The sequence below is a fragment of the Balaenoptera musculus genome, chromosome 2 (genome assembly GCF_009873245.2).
Source record: "Balaenoptera musculus isolate JJ_BM4_2016_0621 chromosome 2, mBalMus1.pri.v3, whole genome shotgun sequence".
In the NCBI taxonomy this organism is placed as follows: Eukaryota; Metazoa; Chordata; class Mammalia; order Artiodactyla; family Balaenopteridae; genus Balaenoptera; species Balaenoptera musculus.
This window is the reverse complement of record NC_045786.1, coordinates 141,596,649-141,616,443: the sequence shown is the minus strand read 5'-3', so window position 1 is coordinate 141,616,443 and position 19,795 is coordinate 141,596,649. Positions and strand designations below refer to the sequence as shown.

Here is a 19,795-nt window from a genome sequence, read left to right as displayed (position 1 = left end):
ATGTGACGGAAAGGGGGTGAGGGCTAGGAGGGAAGCAGCCATTGGACCTCACAGAGCAGGCCTTGGCACACGTAGGGTCTGGGTGAGAACTAGAAAAGAGCACCCCCTTGGACGGATTATTTACAAAAAGATACCTTCAGGGGGCATTAGAAATTGTAAAAATGTTCTTCCCTCTTGGCTGCAGAGCCCAGTGCCAAACCCAGGCTTGGCGTAGGGATTGGGGTTGCATTGCCTTCCTACTCCCTGCGCAGCCTTTCTGCAGGAACCAGGACCCGCCTGAGGGGCCTGTCTCGAGGCAGGGTCCTCTATCACTGATTTCCCACAGTTCCACATACCAAAATCTCCAGGCTTTCTAGATGACATCCATTATTTTCCACCTTCCAACAGAAGAATCGAGATTGACTTCAGAAAGAACATCTTATGTTTAATCTTTGTGGTATAAACCAAACTGTGGGCCTTGGACGTTCAGGCTCTGCCTTAGGTAGATTCCTTAACTTCCACAGGGCTCAGGTTTTCCATCTTGAAAATGGGGATAAAAAAACCCATCTTGCAGGCCCGTTTCAATGAATGGACGGCACGGAGCATTATGCTGGCATATAGTGGGTCTGCAGTACCATGTTGACCGTGGCCCTCAGGTCGCTGGGACCTACAGCATATCCACAGTGGACGTTGTACACGCAGTCCACACAACTCCTACAAGCTGGGAGCTGAGAGGTCCCGGTTGGTCCTCTCCTCGGGGCTCCTGCAGACACCTCAAACGCAGGCGCGGTGGCAGGCGCTGGGAGGGCCGAGGAGCTCTGCACTGCAGCCACCTGCGCCGCGGCCCGGACCGAGGGCGCGCTTCCAGGCGCCCGGGGCGCGGCCGACTCACGGCGGCGCGAGGCGGTGCGGTCGGCCGGGCAGCGGACCCGGCGCGGGAGCCGGGGAGCGGGCGAGCAAGGAGTTAAGCGGGGCCGGAGGCAGAGCGCTTGTCAGACGCGAGCATGTGCAGTTTGCACCGCATCCGTACTATGGGTGAGTGCCGCCGCCGCCGCCGCCGCCGCCGCCGCCGCCGCCGCCGCCGCCGCCGGGGGCTCCGTTCCGCCCGGGCAGCGGCGGCCGCAGCCCCCCGATCCCCGCACCGCCGCGGCGGCCGCCGACACACAATGCGGGACTAGGCGCGGCGCGGGAGGACCGGCCGCGTGGGGGAGGCAGGGCCGGCAACTCGGCGCGGGGGGAGCCCGAGCGCCGGGCTTGGGGGCGGGGAGCAGGCGGCGCAGGAGAGCGCCCCGAGCACCGGCGCGGGAGGAGGAGCGGGAGCGAGCAGGGGAGACAGCGCTCCCGGCCGCACCTGCTCTCGGCAGGCGGCCGGCCCTGCCCTGCCCCTGCTCGCGGCCCCGGCCCCGGCCCCGCACCGGTAGGTGCCCCCGATGCCCGCAGAGAGGCCTTTCCGCCGCCGGGAGAGGTGGCCGCGCGGGGCGGGCAGCGCCGAGTGCGGGAGGGCGCGGGCGATGGTGCGGTGATGGGGAAGACCCGGCGACCGGGCGACCGGGCTGGGGGCGCTGCCGGATCCCGCTTCCTCTTTGCTTTCGGTTTCGAAGCGGTGCCCCGGCTCGAGAGCGAGCCGCAAATTAGATGGTGCGCCCGGGCTTGGATTCCCTGAGGGGGATGGGCGCACAGGGGGGCGTGTTGGGGAAGGGGTGCACGCTGGCAACTTTCACCGCCTGAAACAAAGGGGGCATGGGGAGATGCGAGGGGAAAGGGTCAGCCGGGGATCTCCGGCAGCGGAAGGTTGACATCCCCTCTTCCTCCGGGTGGAGAGCATCCCCGAGGCCGCCTCGGGGGAGCGGAGGGGGCGTCAGGCTGGGTGGGAGCTAGAGAGGCTTGGGAGTGGGAATCACGGACCCTCCTGAGTTTGAGGCTGAGGACTTTTCTGAAGGGGAGGGAACCGTGCCAAGATGAACCCTCTCTCCAGGGTGCATAGAAAAACTAGGTGATGGTGGACTGCACACCTAGGCGTCCTCCCCTTCCCAGCCCCCTGGCTGCCAGCTCTCCATCTGCCCACCGTGATCTCCGGTCCTCTGTGGGAGATGCGGGGCTGGGAAGGCGATATTGGCCTCTTTCCCAGGTGTCTTCCTTTCCCTCTTTCTATGCCCAGTCAGAAACTGATCCCCTTCCCTTCCTTCCCTGGACTGTGTCTCCCTCTTTCTCCACAGTTTTCTTGGGGGGTATGTTTGTTTGGTTGCCTCAGGTACAGAGCTTAGGGTGGCAGGTTGTTCTGATGCCACTTCGAGCCCTCCCAGGAGGACAAGAGCAGGCCCCTGGGGAGCTGTGCCAGCATAACCTTGGGGGCTCAGCTTACCGATTCTCCTGCGTTCTCAGCACCCAGTAGCAAAGGAGCTGTTATTCTGGCCTTCAGACTTGGGTCATCAGGGGTTTTTTCTCTTTGCTGTAACCAGGAAGAGGGGTCAAGGGGAGGGCTGAATGGCCTTCCCGGGGCAGGGATGGGGGATACAGTGTCTTTCTCTCTAGAAAACAAATGGGCCAGTTTCCAGGTCCCCAGTCCCCGACCTTGTGTCTCCAGGAACAAGGTGCCTCCAGCTCTGATCTGGCTTGCATGTGACCCCCGGCTCCCATCCTGTGGCAGGACTGCCCATTGCCTTTCTTCCTCTTAGAAAAGACAGCCCTTTGAGAGTCGGGTTTTCCCCCTGGTTGCAAGGCAGTGCTACATCTGCTTGCCTGTGGAGACAGAAGGCACTGGATTGGTGGGGGGTGGGGGGGGGGAGCGGGGGGGGGGCTGGACTGCTGGGTGACTCTCCTGTCTGCTCCTGTGACTGAACTAATGCTGTGAGTGGTTGGGCCAGGGGTGGGCCTCCCAGGACACCCTAGAGGCATGGAGGGGTGGACTGAGATGAGGCTTGGCCTTTCTCCCCTAGGCTTTATATTTGGGGACAGAGTTGAGTAACTGGGGAGACAGTAGAGAGTGGGCCAACTTATTTATCTCGTCCTTGGAGGGAAATTACAAGCTGATTTAGTGTTGACTTTGGTCACTTAAAGGTACAGGAGGGAGGGTGCAGTAAAGGATAGCAGGAAAAAATGAAGTCCCCTGAGCTATAGCTCTATATGGCCCTGGACCTTGTGGCTGAAGTCAGATGCAGGTGCTAGACCGGAGGGCACCACCAGCCCCGCTTCTAGAGCCCTTTCCCCTCTAAATGGGCAGGGTTGATTATGGCTCAGTTCTCCTTTGGGTTAATCCCCAAGCTATTCCGAGCTGAGGATAATGATATAGAGGGCTGACCTCCCCACCTCCAGTGGTGAGAGAGGGGCTTTTCCATGGACTGTTACTCAAATGTACTGACCATAGATGGGAAAATGATACTCCCTCCGACTCCCCCTTTTAAAGTGATGAGGCATGAATTTTTACATTTATAAAGTGACTTAAGTGCCTTGGATTCTTGAATGAAAGATGTTAAATGAGTTAGGGAGCCTTATACTGTGTTTAATTTCACTTGTATCAGATTCACATACTGTTTCTAAAGGGAAAGGTGTCATTTTGCAGGAAAGGGCTACATTACAGCATTTGTGATAGGGAAGGCTCAGTGTTGGTTTTAAAAGTGTAGTTTTTAATCAGAAAGGCACTTGCGGGTAGCAAGTGCTTTTCTGTCTGCCTCTGCTCTCCGGATACCTTCAAGTTACTTCCTAGTAGGGTTTTTTTCTGGTAGATTGTGTCCAGCCTGGATGTCAGTGACAGTCACCCTCCAAGCTCTCAGAAGGGTCTCTGATGATGTTGGGGACGCTGATGTTATAAATTGAGACCTGGGTAAGGGCAGTAAAGTGAAGCCGCTTGGCCTTATCAGCAGCCGTATCAGATCTGGCTGTCCTTGAGGGAAGGGAAATCTAACCCTGGCACAGCCTGACTGTTTTCAAATTTGTATCTCTTTACTTTCCTCCGCACTCCTCCCCCACCCCCAATTTACAGACAAGGTGGTTTGGGTTATTTTTTTATTTTTATTTTTTGTTCCAGGAACATTCCTTTTAAGGTGTGGATAATTTCTGACTTGTCAAACTCTCAGCTCCCTTTGTGGCAACACCTGGCTAAGGAGGGAATGTCGGAAGGGGTGCTGATACTCTGAGCAAGAAGAAACTCAGCCTTACTGACCAGGTCCTCTGCTTCCTCCACCACCACCTCTCAGCAATCAGAGGCTTTGTATTTGAAAAGTAAAGTCTAAGCTGATTTCTGAGGAAGGGCTGGGAGGTGGTACTTTTGACTATGGCTTCCATGGAGGGAAACTGAGTCACACTAAGAGTTAGCACACTGGCTGTGGTGTGTGTGAATGTCTGTGTTGGGGAAGTTTTCCTTTCCTGGGATTTAAGAATGTTTACCGTTAAGTACCGGAGGAGATCCACTGGTTACACTTTCTCGTCATGAGATAAAGATGCACTGATAGAATTTAGGTACCTATATGTGTTTGATTTCAAATATACATTTGCCTCAGACTTTGAGCTGTGGGATGTGCCATGCTGCTGTGATTCAAGGAAAAGGAAGGGGTTTTCACCGCTGCAACTCACAGCCATAGATAGAACTGAGGCTGAATAAGGAATCTATCCCATTCTCTATCCCATTCCCAGATGAAAAAGAGAATCTGCTCCCTTCCCTTTGCTCACATCCATCCTGCAGGTGTGAACTCCCACTCTCCTTCGCCCTAAGGCTGTCCTCAATGTTCATTTTTACATCAGTTCCTTTATGTATAGATTTGGTGGGGTCAAGGTCACAGAGTGAGTGATATTGGCCCCCTGGTCCCTTAGAGGATGGTTCTGAAAGGTAACTTTCTACCCTCCCCGGATGTTGGTGCTTCTGCCTTTGGGGTCGGTCACCATCAAGTCTGGCAACTTGAGGAGTAACCAAAGTCATTGCCAATTCCTGTTTCTGCACATCCAGCTTCCCATTGTTCTTTATTCTGCTTGCTCCCCAACAGGGAGTTTGATATCCTTTCAGGGCTCTTGGCTCTCAGTGTGGCTCGTATTATAGAAGGGACAGCATCCTTGGAATTAGGGCAGACAGTCTACATGGGCAGGACTTGAGTCCTCAGATTGCTCCTTTTTGCTGCTCCCTCTGGAAGCATAGCAGTTAAAACAAAGTAAGACTTGCATTGTCAAATCCTAACTTACCATAGGGAGATCTAATAAATCGGGGGCGTAATTGGAGAGGGCTCTTTCTGCCATTCCTTTCCACGTCAGAAGCCCTGCATTCAGGACACACTGGATTAGCCATTTCTGACTGCTTTTGTAATTGGACTTGAATGACGAAGGCCTTCTAGCTGGTTCATTCATTTGTTGTTTCCTTTCAGTTTTTAAGAGGCACTCCTGTCACGTGAGTTTCTGGAATGGTCCGTTTTCATCAGAAAGGTCACTTACCCTGAGTTTTCCTAAGGCCTTGACACCAGCCCCGAGCTAGGGATGCCAGCCAAGAAGGAGACTGAAGGGCCACAAAGAGAGGATTCTTTTCTGGAGTTCTGGAGTTCTTTGGAGCAACGGTGGGGACCACTGCCAGCCCCCATCTTCTTTTTCATAGCTGTCCTTGGCCAGACCCCATTTAGTCTTCAGTCCCTAGGACTCCCACCCCCCCTTCATTCCTGATCGAAAAAGCCTTTCTAAAGCCAGGAATAAGGCAGCCAGGGCAGCGGTCTTACTTTCATCTACTTTCTGAAAACAAATATGGACGAGAAATATTGTCACCAGTGGGCAACGTAAGCCGCGGCTCCAGACTTTTGTTTTGTAATTGTGTTCTTGCCTGCCACAAACAAGGAGATGACCTTCCTATGCTGATCTGTAGATGCCTTAAAGCTTTCATATAGCCTGCCCAGTTTCCAGCACATGGCGAGTACCTATTAAATCATCAGCTGTGGTACTTGGATATGATCAGATACCCAGATTTCTAGGTTGTTGGGCAATGATGTTGTTTGTGCAGGAGCTGATGGTTGGCGAAGGCTTCCGGAATTAGGAAATCTGGGATCCCTCCCTGACTCACTTATGTGACCTTGGACAGCCCATTTCAGCCCTCTGGGATTTAATTCCACACAGGGAGCTTCAGCTGGCTTCAGTGAACATAGCAATAATAACGACGACAGCCACTGTTTATTGAATACTTACTATATGCCAGGCATTGGGCTAAGCACTTGATAAAGGATAAAGTCACTGCCCATGTTACACAGCTAGCAAGAGTCCAAATTGGGATTTAAACTGAGATCTGTCTGATGCTACCGTGTTCAATAGCCTTGGATTGCATGGTGGAACAAATGCTGGGGAGGAAGTAAAGTGGAGGTGGTGTTAGTTAAAGTAGAGGAAGGAGAGCTGGTGTGGATTAAACACAGCTAGTTAAAAGGAGATGAAAATTGAGATTCTCCTTTGAAAAACAGTATCCTGACGAATGTTTGGGAAGAGAGGGGTTGGTACCCTGCACTGGGGAAGCAGACCAGATGGCCTGGGGTTTACTATAAGAGGACCAGACTTCTGCTTGGCATAGGGATGTATCATAAACCCCATTTCATTTGGATGCCAAATTTTTCTCTTGCTCGATAGGCTGTCTGGGCAGCATTTTGCCTTCCGTCACCCTCCTTCCACTAGTCATAGTAGTTTGTCTTAGCAGATTCTTGACTCCAGGCCTCATCCTCCAACCTAGTTTCTGGGCCTTCCCCTGCCCTTCATTATGGTCCAGCTGTGGAGACCCTGATTATGACTCTGGGTCCCAGGTATACTCTGCAAAGTACAGTAAGCATTGGACCATCCTGTTCTTCTGAGAAAGTACTTGTGGCCGCTGATTACTCCATTCAAAGGTGACCGACTAGTTCATCGGGATGGTCCTCATCTCTTTTATCCTTGTTTGTTCCAGGCAAGTTAACTCTGGAGCTTTCCTACCACTTTGAGGTGTTTGTGGAAGAGGAATGAAGATTGAGGTGGTGGCCTGCGGGAGGGGAGCTGACCTCCTTTGAGAGTTATCATGACAGTGTATAATGGAGCGTCGTGCTGGGGCCAGGGGACTTTGTTTGGTTCTTGTCTCAGCTCATGTGGCATGAGTTCGTTTCCTTGTCTGTAAAATGAGAACGTTGGAAGAGATATTCTCTAACACCTCCTCCAGCAATCATGCTTGGGTCATCTAGTAGAATCTGGATAATTTGGTTTTTTCTCAAACGATAACTCAGCTGGTCTGGAGTTGTAGGAAGTCACAGCTGGGAGAGCAGAGGCGGGGTTGAAGGAGAAAGAAGCCAAATTGGAAGTTAGGGGACTAAGTCACAGTTGGAGCAAGTCCCTTCTTGGGAAGGGGAACTAGGTTGGATCGTTCCTCGTTCGTTTAAATGGGGCAGCCGAGAGGTGGCGTCTGTTCACCCTTACACACGCCATCTCCTAAATGATGAGGTGCACCCCTTGCATCTTGTCTTAAAACTTAAACTTCACCCCCCCCCGTCCTTCTGCTTTCCCCAAGTGAAGGCAGCAGGGAAGTCGTGCATTGGTGTATGTCTTACAGTCTGCACATACATTTGGCAGACGCCAGGGCCTGGTTCAGTCCAGGATCCTCCAGGGCTCCAGGACCGGAGGACTTTGGCTGATGCTTTCCGAATGACTCAGAGTCAATGAGAACGTATCTCCCTCTGCTGCCCTAGCTCCACTTAAAAGAGCAAGATCATACTATGAGCTCAGCCTAGGAACTCAGGGAGTCACAGCTTTTCTGTTCGTGAAATTGGGCCGCCTCGATTTCCCTTTGCACAAGCCATTTGTCCAAGGATTCTGTTCTCCATTGGTACGTCTTCTGTTTTAATTTCATCATATTCAAGGTTGGGGAGCAAATGAGTTCCCATTGAACCCACCAAACCAATCTTTTCTGTACCTACCTGCCTTGCTTTTTTCCTGAGTTCCTTATTGCCCTATAGCAGTGATTTCTAATGGTGGTTACCGTACCACTGGGAATATTGAGAGATGATTTTAGTTGGTAAAGGACAAACATTTCAGTTTAATAGCTATGTTTCTAATGAGTGTAAAGAAACATGACTCATTGGGATGACTTAACTCATTAACGTGACTTAATTTTGTCTCCTGCTGGACCTTTATGTTGATTCAGTGGGATTAGTTGTTTCCCTGCCCTGGGAGGAAAACTCAATCAGGCCCCATAACTTTCCGGGTCATTCTTAGGCGGTAGAAGGTCCTGTGGTCACTTTAAGTCACAAACGGTCTCAATTCAGTACTTAATACATCCAGTCCTTTGTCACTGGGCTGAGAGGGACAGGAAAGGGCTTGCTTGGCCAGCACTGTTGTCTGCCAGCTCCCAGCTTCCTGGGCTTGGCAGGTACTTAATGCTGAGTCTCTTCTTGTGGCCACGTTCATGGGTTTCTCAGAGACTCTTCCCCCACATTTGCTGGGACCATTTACTTCTGGTTGTCTTGAAAAGAGCAAATTATCCTCTATTCTAGATCACTGTTCTCTCCTCAGCCCCTAAAATCCGCGATTCACCTCCAGCCTCTTCCGGCTAAGGTCCTTCTGTCTGTCCGAGTGGTCCTCTTGGACAAGACCTGCTCTGATCTCTTGCCAGCCCTCACCTGCATGTGGCTCACTTTAGCCCAAGGAGACAATCACACATCCTCTGGCACAGTGAACCTGGGAATGCAGGCCCATCCCCCAGCTCAGCCGGCTCCCTTGGCTCCGCCCACAGCAGATGGCCAGCTTGTGTCTCACACCTTGTGTGTCTCAGGTACAGTCAGATGCCGGTCCACCCTGTCTTCTCAGTTGCAAGGTCAGATATCAGATTTCCTGCGTGGTTCTTCTGGAGGCCCTCTTACCAGCTTGGGAGCGTTCTACCTGTTGTGTTCAGTGCCTTAGTTAAGACTTTTGATGGAACCTCTTGTTATGTATCATCAAAACCATAGCTGTCACAAGAAGCCCAGGATTTCTTGGATATTATAGCTTAGGATAAGGCTGCAGTACCTATATAACTACAAATTTAACTTAAATTAAAAGTTTAACAACAACTAACATTTATTGAATACTTATAATGAATGCCAGGTACTGTTTTCAGGACAGTAAACACTCTTTCATGTAACTCTTACAAGGGAGGTACTTGTATTATTTCTGTTTTACAAATGAGTAAACTGAGGCAAAGAGAGGTTAAGCAGCTTGTCCAAGGTCACACAGTTGGCATCAGAGCCCGGATTCAGATGGAAAGAATCTGACCCCAGAGTGGGCTCATTTAAATAGCCATACTCTGCCTCTTCCTACGAGGGTAGTGGGCGGCCATAAGTCATGAAGGCAGAACTCAGATGATTGGGAAATGCGGCCTTAGGACATAATTGTAAGTTCTTCACTCTGGCATTTAAGCTCTCTATGCATTGCCTTTACCTGCTTTTCTAACAGCTCGTTCTGTGCCCTTCACCAGAGCCTAATCCACATGCCCAGCTCACCTGCCATGCACCCGCCCGCCCCGCCCCATACCTCATTATTTCCCTGCCAGGAGGTCCCTCCCCTGCTTTGCTGCCTCCCCAAATTACAGTCCTTGTAGAAGTCGGAACCCATCTTTGCTGCGAAGGTGTGTTTGACCAAAACCACTTCAGCTGGGATCTTTTACAACTCTTTTCATTTCCTCACTAAATTGTCAATTAGTATGTGCTTTTATGCAGAGAGCGCTGAAGAGCAGTTAGCACACCTGAGTCTGATCTCTCTGTGCCACTCACTTCCTGTTTCTAACTTGTGCAAGGCTTTCACCCTCTCTGAACTTCGGTTTCATCATTTTTAAAGTGTGGGTGTGGATTAGCTCCTTTCAGTTTCCAATATTCAATGATTTATGGTCACCTTCCAGTCTCCTCTAACTTTTCAGCTCTTGAGGGCTGGACCCGTGTCTAGTATGTTTCAGTACAGCCCAGGACTCTGTACAGGCTTTTACACACAGACAGTATTTAACAATGTCAGTTGGTTGGTTGGCTGGTGGGAAGTGCTTTAAGTCTGCTCTGGGCTTGACTGACTTTTAGAAATTGCCTTCCTCTGGGTGATCACTGCTGAGGACCATTGCAGTTCTCTTTTCTGTACAAGTTTATAACAAAAGTTTTGGGTCCAATCTGCTGCCTTTTTCCTTTAAGAGACGTAATGTAATGCTATTCAGGCCCACACTCTTTTATCTGCAGTTTCAAAATTCAAAACATTCTAAAACCAAAAGGCTTTTCTTTAACTCGTGTGATGGCAAAGCCTGACCTGGACGAACGTGAGGCCACTGGCGGTCTCTTTACTCGGCAGAGTGTGAATATTCATAGATCTGGCTGCAGAAATGTTAATGTGTTTGGGGGTGCTGCCCCCAGACCCTGCTGTGGGGATTATGTAATCTACTGGATGTGCTCTACATTACCTTTTAAAAAAAATCTAAACAATTCTGAATGCCAAGGGTTTGGGACCAGAGATTGTGGTTCTGTGTGATATTTCTTCAGAGACGCTATTGGCAGTAAGGGGTGGATAGGTCCTTGGGATGCGGGACTGTGCTAACATCACAGAGCCTCACATGACCTCGCCTCCTTGGCCTTGCCCTAATCTTGGCCCTGGTTCCAGTATGATAGCCCACGCCTTGGATTTCCAATTTGTTTTTTTTTTAAATATTGCATTATGATATAATTTATCTTGATGAGTAAGTCTTTCTTGGCATCTCCTTAAGTTTTGTGCCGAGGCAAGTGTCACTCTTCTCTCACCCTAGTCCCAGCCCTGCTTGACTCCTAAACCAAGAAGGCTTCCCTGTTGCTGCTGTGGCATCTCAGGGATGAACTGGTGTGTCCTCAGGGTGGGAGTGACTGCTGGGTGCATGTACTTCACTTTAATCCTGGGATTGGGGATGGTGGGAAGGGCCCTATTGGCCCCTTGGCTGAGTCAGCTCTGCAGAGAGACTTGTAAACTCGTTCCTAGATGCACATCCTACATCTGGATGTTTCTTCAGAGCCCAAGTGAGCCAGGTTCCTCTACTTCCTTCTGGGAAGGGATGCAGTAACTCATTTGAGAGTCAATCTGCTTGTTAATCCCTACAGCTGCTTCGACCTGACATTTTAAAATTAAAAACAGAAAAAAAAAAAATACACACACACACACACACACACACACATACAAATGTTCCTGGAAGAACATGAAAACAACAGAAGAATGTACAGTGGTGGAATCTAAAGTGTTCTATTTTGTTTTCTTCATTTTTTTTTTGATGAGGAAACCAAGAGGAGAGGTAATAGAGTTGTGAGGGTTAGTGGAAGAGCCAGGCTCAGAAAGCCCTGTTTCCAGGCCTCCCATTTCCAGGCCTCCCAAGCCAGCAGGCTGTGCCGTTCCTTTTTTCCCAGTCCCCAGGTGTCCTCAGATGGGGAGGACACATGAATCAGTTAGCTATCCCTTCTTGATTGAAGGACACTTTTTTTTTAACCCTTCATCCCTATTTGGCAGTGACGGGCATGCCTATGGGAATTTAGGCCACCTTTCCCCTTCCATTAAATAACCAGCCCCTCTCGGATTCGGAGCCCTAAGTATTTCTGGCCTGCCTTTTTAACCTATTACATACTGTTTTACTCATCTTCTCATGCATTAAGAAGATATTCCCCAGACCAAGCCTGGCACCTAGTTCTTTGACTTCTTCTAAACACATCACTGCCTCCAGACATTCAGCCATTTGTCATTTCCCTGGGCCCTGCAGATGATGTGTGGTCTTCTACCTATTGTCATTACATGCTGGAAAATGCTGAGGTATAGTGTAATTTAAATTAATCGTGGAGATGAAATTTCCCAAAGGTCCCCAATTGAATAGTTGTCTTAAGCCCCATGGGTTGACCACGTCGTGTACCCATCATTCAGGAACTTCATGTCAATATCTGTAAAAGACCATTGAATTTACTCTGTGGGATTGATCATGTGAAGCCACCCTGATTCTACTCACCCCTCCATTTCCCTCAGCACTGCAGTTTCCCTTCCACAATCTGGGATGGTGCCCCTTTTTATTAGAACAATTATTTGTAATGCCTCCTAATTACCCCGAATAAAATTCATAGATAATATGACATACCTGTATATGTAAATTAAAAAAAAATCAATATGCCTAAACTGTATTGTGAAAGAGAAATAAAGGAAAAGTTAATTATAATACAGTATCACATATTCCAGTATGTAATTGTTTGGGCACGACGACACAGAAAACAGAAGGAAAGAGTCAGATGCTTGAACCTGTACATAGAATCACTGAGAATGTAACAGCTACAAATACCCACAAGATACAGGTGTGTTGTGTGGGTGACTCGAATACCAGGAGAGGTGACGCTGAGGCTGACGTGGTTTTCCCAGCTGGTGGACCACTCTTGGTAAAGTTCCGAACATAAAGCACAGTATCCCCTCGACTTGCACTCCGGTGGCATTCCTGGACAATTCAGTATATGTTAAAACCACGCAAAAATCCTCTGTGTTTATTTCAGAAAGGGAGTTTGGTTCTAGATGCTGATAATTATAAATGGGCTTTTCACCTCCGCGAATGCCCAGTGGAATGTTCTAAAGTCATGTTGGGGGGGGTTCTTTTGTGGGTTGTTGTGGGAACTGCAGGGCGTCTGGCATTCCAGGTCCCCACTAATAAGTACCTGTGGCACTCCCCACCCACCATGGTGCTGACAGAAGGCCCCTACCCCCACCATCCCGGGGGTGGCCCCATTGAGAACTACTGGTCTGGAAGAAGGACCAGGACCAGGAACTGGGAGATCTGTGTTCTGGGTCTGGGCCACAGCACCTTAGTACATATATGACCTTAACTCTGGCTACCTGGGTCTCCTCTCTTCAAAGGGATTATAATGACATACGTGTCCTTGGCCTTTGGGATTGTGGCTTGCTGTGCTCTCCCCATGACCTCAGGACAGCCCAGGGCATCCATATGTGCCCCACAATGTATGTCCCAGCCACAAGCTCTCCCTCGCTGTGTTTTTTTTTTCTTGGCCTTTAAACATCCTTAGGTCTCTCTTATCTGGGAAAGACGGAAGGAGAAAGGGAGAAGGGATGCCTCCCCCTGCCCCCATATCTACATCTCCAGCAGCTTTTCTCTCTCCTTTCCTTCACAAGCAAATTTCTCAAAAGAGTCATCTGTCCACACTGTCTCAGTCACCTCCCTCTGCAGTCACACCTCCTTCTTAAATGGTGCCCAGGAACCTCTTTCTGCTAAATCTCCTCGGTCCCTGTCTGGCTTGCCTCTGCCATTGACTGTGACCCCTGACACTCTCCTGCCCCCACTTTCCTGGCGAGGCCCCTTCCTGATGTCCTCCTCCCTCCCTGGCCTTTCCACAGGCCCCTTCACAGTACCTCCTCCTCCGCCAGCCCCGGATGTCACCCCTTGCATCTTCTCCCCAGAGGGTCCTCCTCTCTGCTGCTCCAACCAGCGGGGGTCCCAGACCTGCCTCCAGCCTAGAGTCCTGTGGGCATCTCACACTTAGAGCATCTGAAATGCAGTTCATTGTGGGTCACCCCCGATGCACGTCTTTGCCGGCATCCTCTTCTCTCAGGGAATGACCCCGCTATTGCCCAGGTCAGAAGTATGGATGCCATTCTCTCTCTGTCTCTCTGTCTCTCCCCCTCTCTCTCCCCCCCCCCGCTCCCTTCCCCCCCCCCACAATAAATCTCTCCTGTCAGTCCTGCTTTCTTAATAGCTCTGGAGTCTCCGCTAATCTGAGCTGGCTGCTTGACCCTTGTTGGCATTTAGGATTGCGACCTCTACTTACTGTTTGGCTGGATTAAGATCTTTAGAGGCTCTCAGCGCTGACAGGCTTAGGGTCCCCAAGGTAATTAAAAATAAATTAATAGAATTCTAAATTATAATATAAAATCATGTACTTAGAAACAACAAAATTTATTTGTGCGCTGAAGCCACAGTAGCTTCTTTCTGATTCTCACTCATTTTCTCTTCTTTAGAATAATTTCCTCTGGTGTCCCATCGTGGCTGGTGCCCTCAGTGTGTGTCTAGTGGGCTCGCTGGGCAATCCAGGATCACTTAGAATGTCAGCCACCTGTGGCCCGAGCTTGGCTCTTTGCCTCTTGGGTCTTTGCGTGTACCTGGTGGCATGACATAGATACTGAGTAATTGTTTAAGGAACGTGTGAAGGAATGCATGAATAATGAGATAAACTTGAAGTAAGTTCATTTAAGTAAAAGGCACTGTCAGAATGGAGGTTATTATTATTTTTAGGCTTCTGGTATTTGACACTACAGTAGAATTTCCACTGATGTGCTTCAGCTTTCATACTCCAGCCCACTTAGCGTTGAGTAGTCTGTACATAAAAGATGCATATAAGGATTTCTGAATTAATAAATGAAGTTGTACAGTGAGATGGCTTGCTCGATTCCCTTTCCTGCAGTGAGGCTGCTTAAAGAGACTCCATCAGCTGCCTCTTATTTAAAGAGGTGCATTATTTAAAGTGGCTACACCTCCTCATAGTACCTGGGGAGGGAAGCTGTGCTTGTGTGTGGGGAGGGGAGGGGAGGGGGGTTTACTTCGGAGTTAGGTGGTGGTGATGGTGGTGGGGTGTGGGAAACAGCATGTACCCTAGAAAGCCTGCATGAGATTTCAGAAGGGATGAACGTGGTCTAAAGGCCTAAAGTCAGGCAGAATGAATAGGACTAACCACAAATTTGGGGGGTGGAAATGAAATACCATGAAACACCTAGAAGGCTGTGGCTTAACAAATATAACCTGACTCGTTAGTATGGGCTTGTGGACAAAACAGGTGTCAGAACATCTCCAGAAAATATTAACTACATATAAGAATAGATCCAAAAGGTTAACCAATTCTGTCCTGTGGTACTGATAGGGCGGCCTCCTGGAAGATTGCTGATCTTGGGTAGAGGAAGGATTAAGTCGGTGGAGAAGTAAGAAAAGGGGAGGGCCACATTGGAGAGGAAATGTGTCCATGAGGGACATTTTGACAGGGCTGGAATTTGGGGGCCAGTGTAGACATGTGATGACAAAGGTCCTCCCTGGATTCACCCTCCACATCTGCTCCACCCCACCCCACCCCACCCCACCCCGTCTAATGGAAGGGACCCCTTTGTTGTTTTTTTTTCTCCAAACTTTTTGTTTTAAGTCCTTATTGAATTTGTTACAATATTGCTTCTGTTTTATGTTTTGTTTTTTTGGCCAGGAGGCATGTGAGATCTTAGCTCCCCGACCAGGGATCAAACCACACCCACTGCATTGGAAGACAAAGTCCCAACCACTGGACCGCCAGGGAAGTCCCTCTCCAAACTTTTTATTTGGAAGTAACTTCAAACTTACAGAAAAGTTGCCAGAATAGTACAGAACACGCATATACTCTTTATCCAGATTCAGTATTTTTTAACATTTTGCCTCATTTGCTTTATCATTTATTTTCTCTCTCTCTCCCTCTTTCTCCCTTTTTCCTGAACCTTTTTTTTTTTTTAATTTATTTATTTTTGACTGCGTTGGGTCCTCATTGCTGCGCATGGGCTTTCTCTAGTTGCAGTGAGCGGGGGCTACTCTTCGTTGCGGTGCGCAGGCTTCTCATTGTGGTGGCGTCTCTTGTTGTGGAGCACCAGCTCTAGGTGTGCGGGCTCAGTAGTTGTGGCACTCAGGCTCAGTAGTTGTGGCTCTCGGGCTTAGCTGCTCCATGGCATGTGGGATCTTCCCAGACCAGGGCTCAAACCCATGTCCCCTGCATTGACGAATTCTCAACCACTGAGCCACAAGGGAGGTCCTTTCCTGAACCTTTTTAGAGTAAGTTGCCTACATCATGGCCCTTTCTCTCTGGATATTTCAGTGTTGATTCCTAAGAATAAGGATACTGTTTTACAGAACCTTCAGTAAATTGAGCTTTGATATGATACTTTTACCTAATCTGCTGGTTGTCTTACAGTTTTGTTGATTGACTTAATAACGTCCTTTACAGCATTTATTTCCTCTCCAGTCCAGGATCCAGCACTGTATTTAGTTGTTATGTCTCTTTAGTCTTTTCATCCAGAACAGCTCCTCAGCCTTTCTTTGTCTTTCATGACATTGACATTTTTAAGAATATAGCCTCCTCCTCCTCCCCCTTTAAAAAAAATAGAATGTTCTTCCTTTTGGATTTCTCTGCTGTTGCCTCACATTTAGACTGAGTTATACCCTCCTGGCTAGCATACACATGAGTGATGTTGTATCTTTTTCATTGTATTACATCCAGAGGCACCGGATGTCCATTCACCCCTCACGTGTGATGTTAAGTTGGATCACTTCGTCAAGGTGTCCGATTTCTTCACTGAGCATTTACTGATTTTTCCTCGTTACTAATAAGCAATCTGTGGGGAGACAACCTAAGACCATATAAATGTCTTACTCCTTATCCACATTTTGCCCCGAGATTTACCAATCATCCACCCTGGGTTTGCAGGTATTTCTGGATCCCAGGCAAGGCATGGGAGGTCAAGCTATCTGGGACCAGGTGACCCATTTTCGAGGGCATCGCCCACATGGGAGGACCTTGCTGTGCTATGCCCAGCCCTGTTGAGAAACCGCATTTCCACAATAGTTTTCCTCTTCCTACTCCCACCAGGAACAGAAGCTAATTCGTCATTCACTCAACTGACACATAAGAATGTTCTTGTGAAAGCTTCTCAGCTTTATTTGGGCACAGTGGGGTATGGAACGAAAGCTAGTTCCCTCTCGCTGTCTTTAAGAAGCCTACCATTGAGTTGGGGAGACAAGACTTGGTCATTGAAAGGTAAAGGACATGTAAGTTGTCAGTACTGTGACCCCATAGGACAGCTCAGTGAGAGCTGTCCTATGACCCTGGAGAATTAAGTGCCCTTAGGAGTTTGGGGGAGGAGGGATCAGAGTGGGTTAGGTACGATGCAGGGACATTTCATTAACAAGGATAATCTTTGAGTGGGCCTTAAAGGACAGGCAAATCTGGGTAAACAGTGATAGATAAGGGCATTCCAGGAGGGGAACAGTGTGCACAGAGACCTGGAGACGGGAGCATGGATGGAGAAATTGGGGGACAGCAAGTTATGTACCAGTCTGGATGGGGCCAAGGGTTGGTGTAGGGGGCAGGATCTACCCCCTTACTGAGCACCTACCTCGTGCCAGGCATTTTAAAAAATAACTTTCCTGATTCTGAAAGTAACACATGTTTGATATAGGAAGTTTAGAAAAATAGTTTTTCTATATAAAGAAAAATTTTAATAAAGTCGTTCTATTCTTTCATCCAGAGATAAGTGGTTAACCATGGTGTATTTCCTTCATTTCTGAGATCTTTAACATTCTTCTGGCAACAGTTTTGTTTGGGTTCATAGATTCAGAAGCCCCTCTTATCCCTCAGAGGATATTAATCATACTTTGAAAAACATTTCATTCTGGTGACTTTATTAATTTTGTTTTCCAGCTAGAACTTCTGTTCTCTAATTTGGTGCTTCTTTGGTGGTTTTGGTTTTTGTCAAATGTTTGGTAAGTCTTGGTCGTGTTTCTCCCTTTGTAGTTTGAGGTTTTTCAGTCACCTCTGTGTGAACCCTGATTCCATGCTCTAGAGCCAGCTGCCCCTGGTTGTGGACAGGGGGGTGGGATGTGCCTGCTGGGGATGCAGGAGCCGTCTACGCGTCCCCTTGCCTCCCTACCCTGATGTCCCGGCACGAGCCTGGGTGGAGAGGTGGGGCAGGAGCCCGCTTGCCTGGCTCCTCCAAATCCTATGACCAACCACTCAGGGCCTCTCCTGGGCCCCTAATCTCTCCAAACTTGGACCCTGCAGAGCCACTCCTCTGACTGAGTGTAGAATCCTCAGCCACGCTGCTGGGGTTCAAATCCTAGCCCTGGCACTTACTAGCACTATGACCTTGGGAAAGCTGTGTAACTCTGGGTCTTATTTGTAAAGCAGGGAAGATAATAGTCTGTATTTCAAAGGATTTTTGTGAGGGTTAAATGAGATAATATGTGCTTAGAACAGTGCCTGGCACATATATGTGCTGTATGAGTGTCATTATTATTATTATTATTATTCCATGGTTTTATTTGGGGGGGTTGTGGTTTCTGTATCTGTTTATTCTCAGTTGCTTCCATCTTCAGGGAGCCCATATAATTCCCTCGTTGTCTGGTGCTGTAATGGATTTATTCTTCTTAGAAAATGTCTTTTCTGTCATTTTCTAGGGACTTGGGGGATTTAGGCATTTGCCCCTGGCCTGCCATCTTGATGTAGTCATACATTTCCTTCAAGTTCTTTTTCTGTGAGCCTGTATGAGTGTATTATTGTTATCTGTAATACATACGTGAAGGCATCCGTTGCCATCTGTGTCCGCTCACCCAGGAGCCTGGCCCAGGGCAGGACTCGCCACCTGGTCTATGTTCCCGGATGCTGACTCTGTCCTGTGCAGGCCTGGGAGGTGATGAGTTCTCTTCTCGCCTTCCTCAGGCTGGTTTGAGGCGTCCTAATGAATGTAATGGGTCCTCTGCTTCCTTTGTCAAAAGGAATGTTAATTATTTTCAGCAGTCTAATTACGTGCCTAATGAGAGCCTGACTGAGATAACATTCCCTTTAATTACTCTTGCCTAAGTGCTGTTTGCAGCCATATTTGAGAGTGTTGCAAGGCTCGGTACTTTCACAGTAGATGGAGCTGTCTGGCGAGAGGCTGAGTGAGAGGCCAGGGTCGCTGGGCTTAAGGCCCACGGTGGAAGGGCCTGCTGCAGTCAGTGCCCAGCCCAGTGTATGCTGGCCTTTCCTCTGGGCCATTACTTAAAGGAAAGGGACAGTCAGATTGGGTCATGTATGGAGCAAACAGCACCCATCACGGCTCCCCCAGAACAACTCATTTCTCGGTCTTCCCCCCAGCCCACCTGCCCTTCGAGCTCCTCTTGGCCAGGCCCCTCGCTCTTGGAGGACCTGCCCCCGTGCCTTTCTCTCCATTCAACACTTGGATTTTGAGTCCCTACTGTATGTCAAGTTTTATCCAGGACATGAGGATGCAAAGGTAAGGAACTCATGGTCCAGATGGCTTTCTAAAACAAAAAATTTGATCATGCCCTTCTCCTCTTTGGCCAGGAGAAATGCAACATGTCTGACCCCTACCCCCTTCTAGGGTTTATCTTCTGTACTTCCTTTGGTGGCCTTCCTTTTGTTCTGATGTGGTGTCTTTCAATAACCGGGCCTTCATGGGCAGACCCTTGGAAGGCAGCTCTCCCAAGCCCCTGGATGGGCTTGAGTAGGCTGGAAGGGGCAGCTTACATGAGATTGTCTGCCATGAGAAAAAAGGGCAGCTCTAGGTGGCCCATTGCCATAGGTAAATTAAGTTCCCTAATTCCTGTCTGCATATCTGCACCTCCCATGAATGGTGTAGCAGGGGGAAAGTGCTGATGAAACCCTTGGCCCCCCCATTTTCTAGCTGTCATTTAACCTCTGAGCTTCCCTTGCCTCCTGTCAATCGGAGTTAATGCCTGCTTCATGGGCTCATGGAGGGGACTCATGAGATGATCTGTGTGACACCTGCCTGGCACATAGAGGGTACTCAATGAATGGTTTGGAGTTTTTTAAATACTCCAAGCAGCACCCCCTACACTGAGTTATAGCCAGAGACTCAGGGGCTGGCCTCATTTTACCAATGGCCAGAGCCCTCTCCTGGCCTCTTGGATAAAAGTCACTCTTCAGACAGTAGACAGTGACTTTCTTGGAACAAGGGTTCATCCTCCCCCATCTCACAATGGCAGCCTTGGTTAACTAGGCTTGAGGGAGAGAATGAGGGCAGTGGTGTCTGTTCAGAAACAAAAGAGGATTTCCAAGAGCAAGGAAGCTCAGCTCAGCTTTAGGTCTGCGTGTTT

General features: G+C 49.0%; 1 protein-coding gene across 2 annotated transcripts in view; it reads left to right on the top strand.

Moving 5' to 3' along the window:
• Positions 1–867: 867 nt before the first annotated feature.
• Positions 868–19,795, top strand: part of TMEM229B (transmembrane protein 229B) — a 39,326-nt gene continuing 20,398 nt past the window's right edge. For both annotated transcript variants that reach the window (XM_036841274.1, XM_036841271.1), the window contains exon 1: positions 868–1,014. The gene's annotated coding sequence lies outside the window, so the exon portion shown is untranslated. The remainder of the gene's footprint in view (positions 1,015–19,795) is intronic.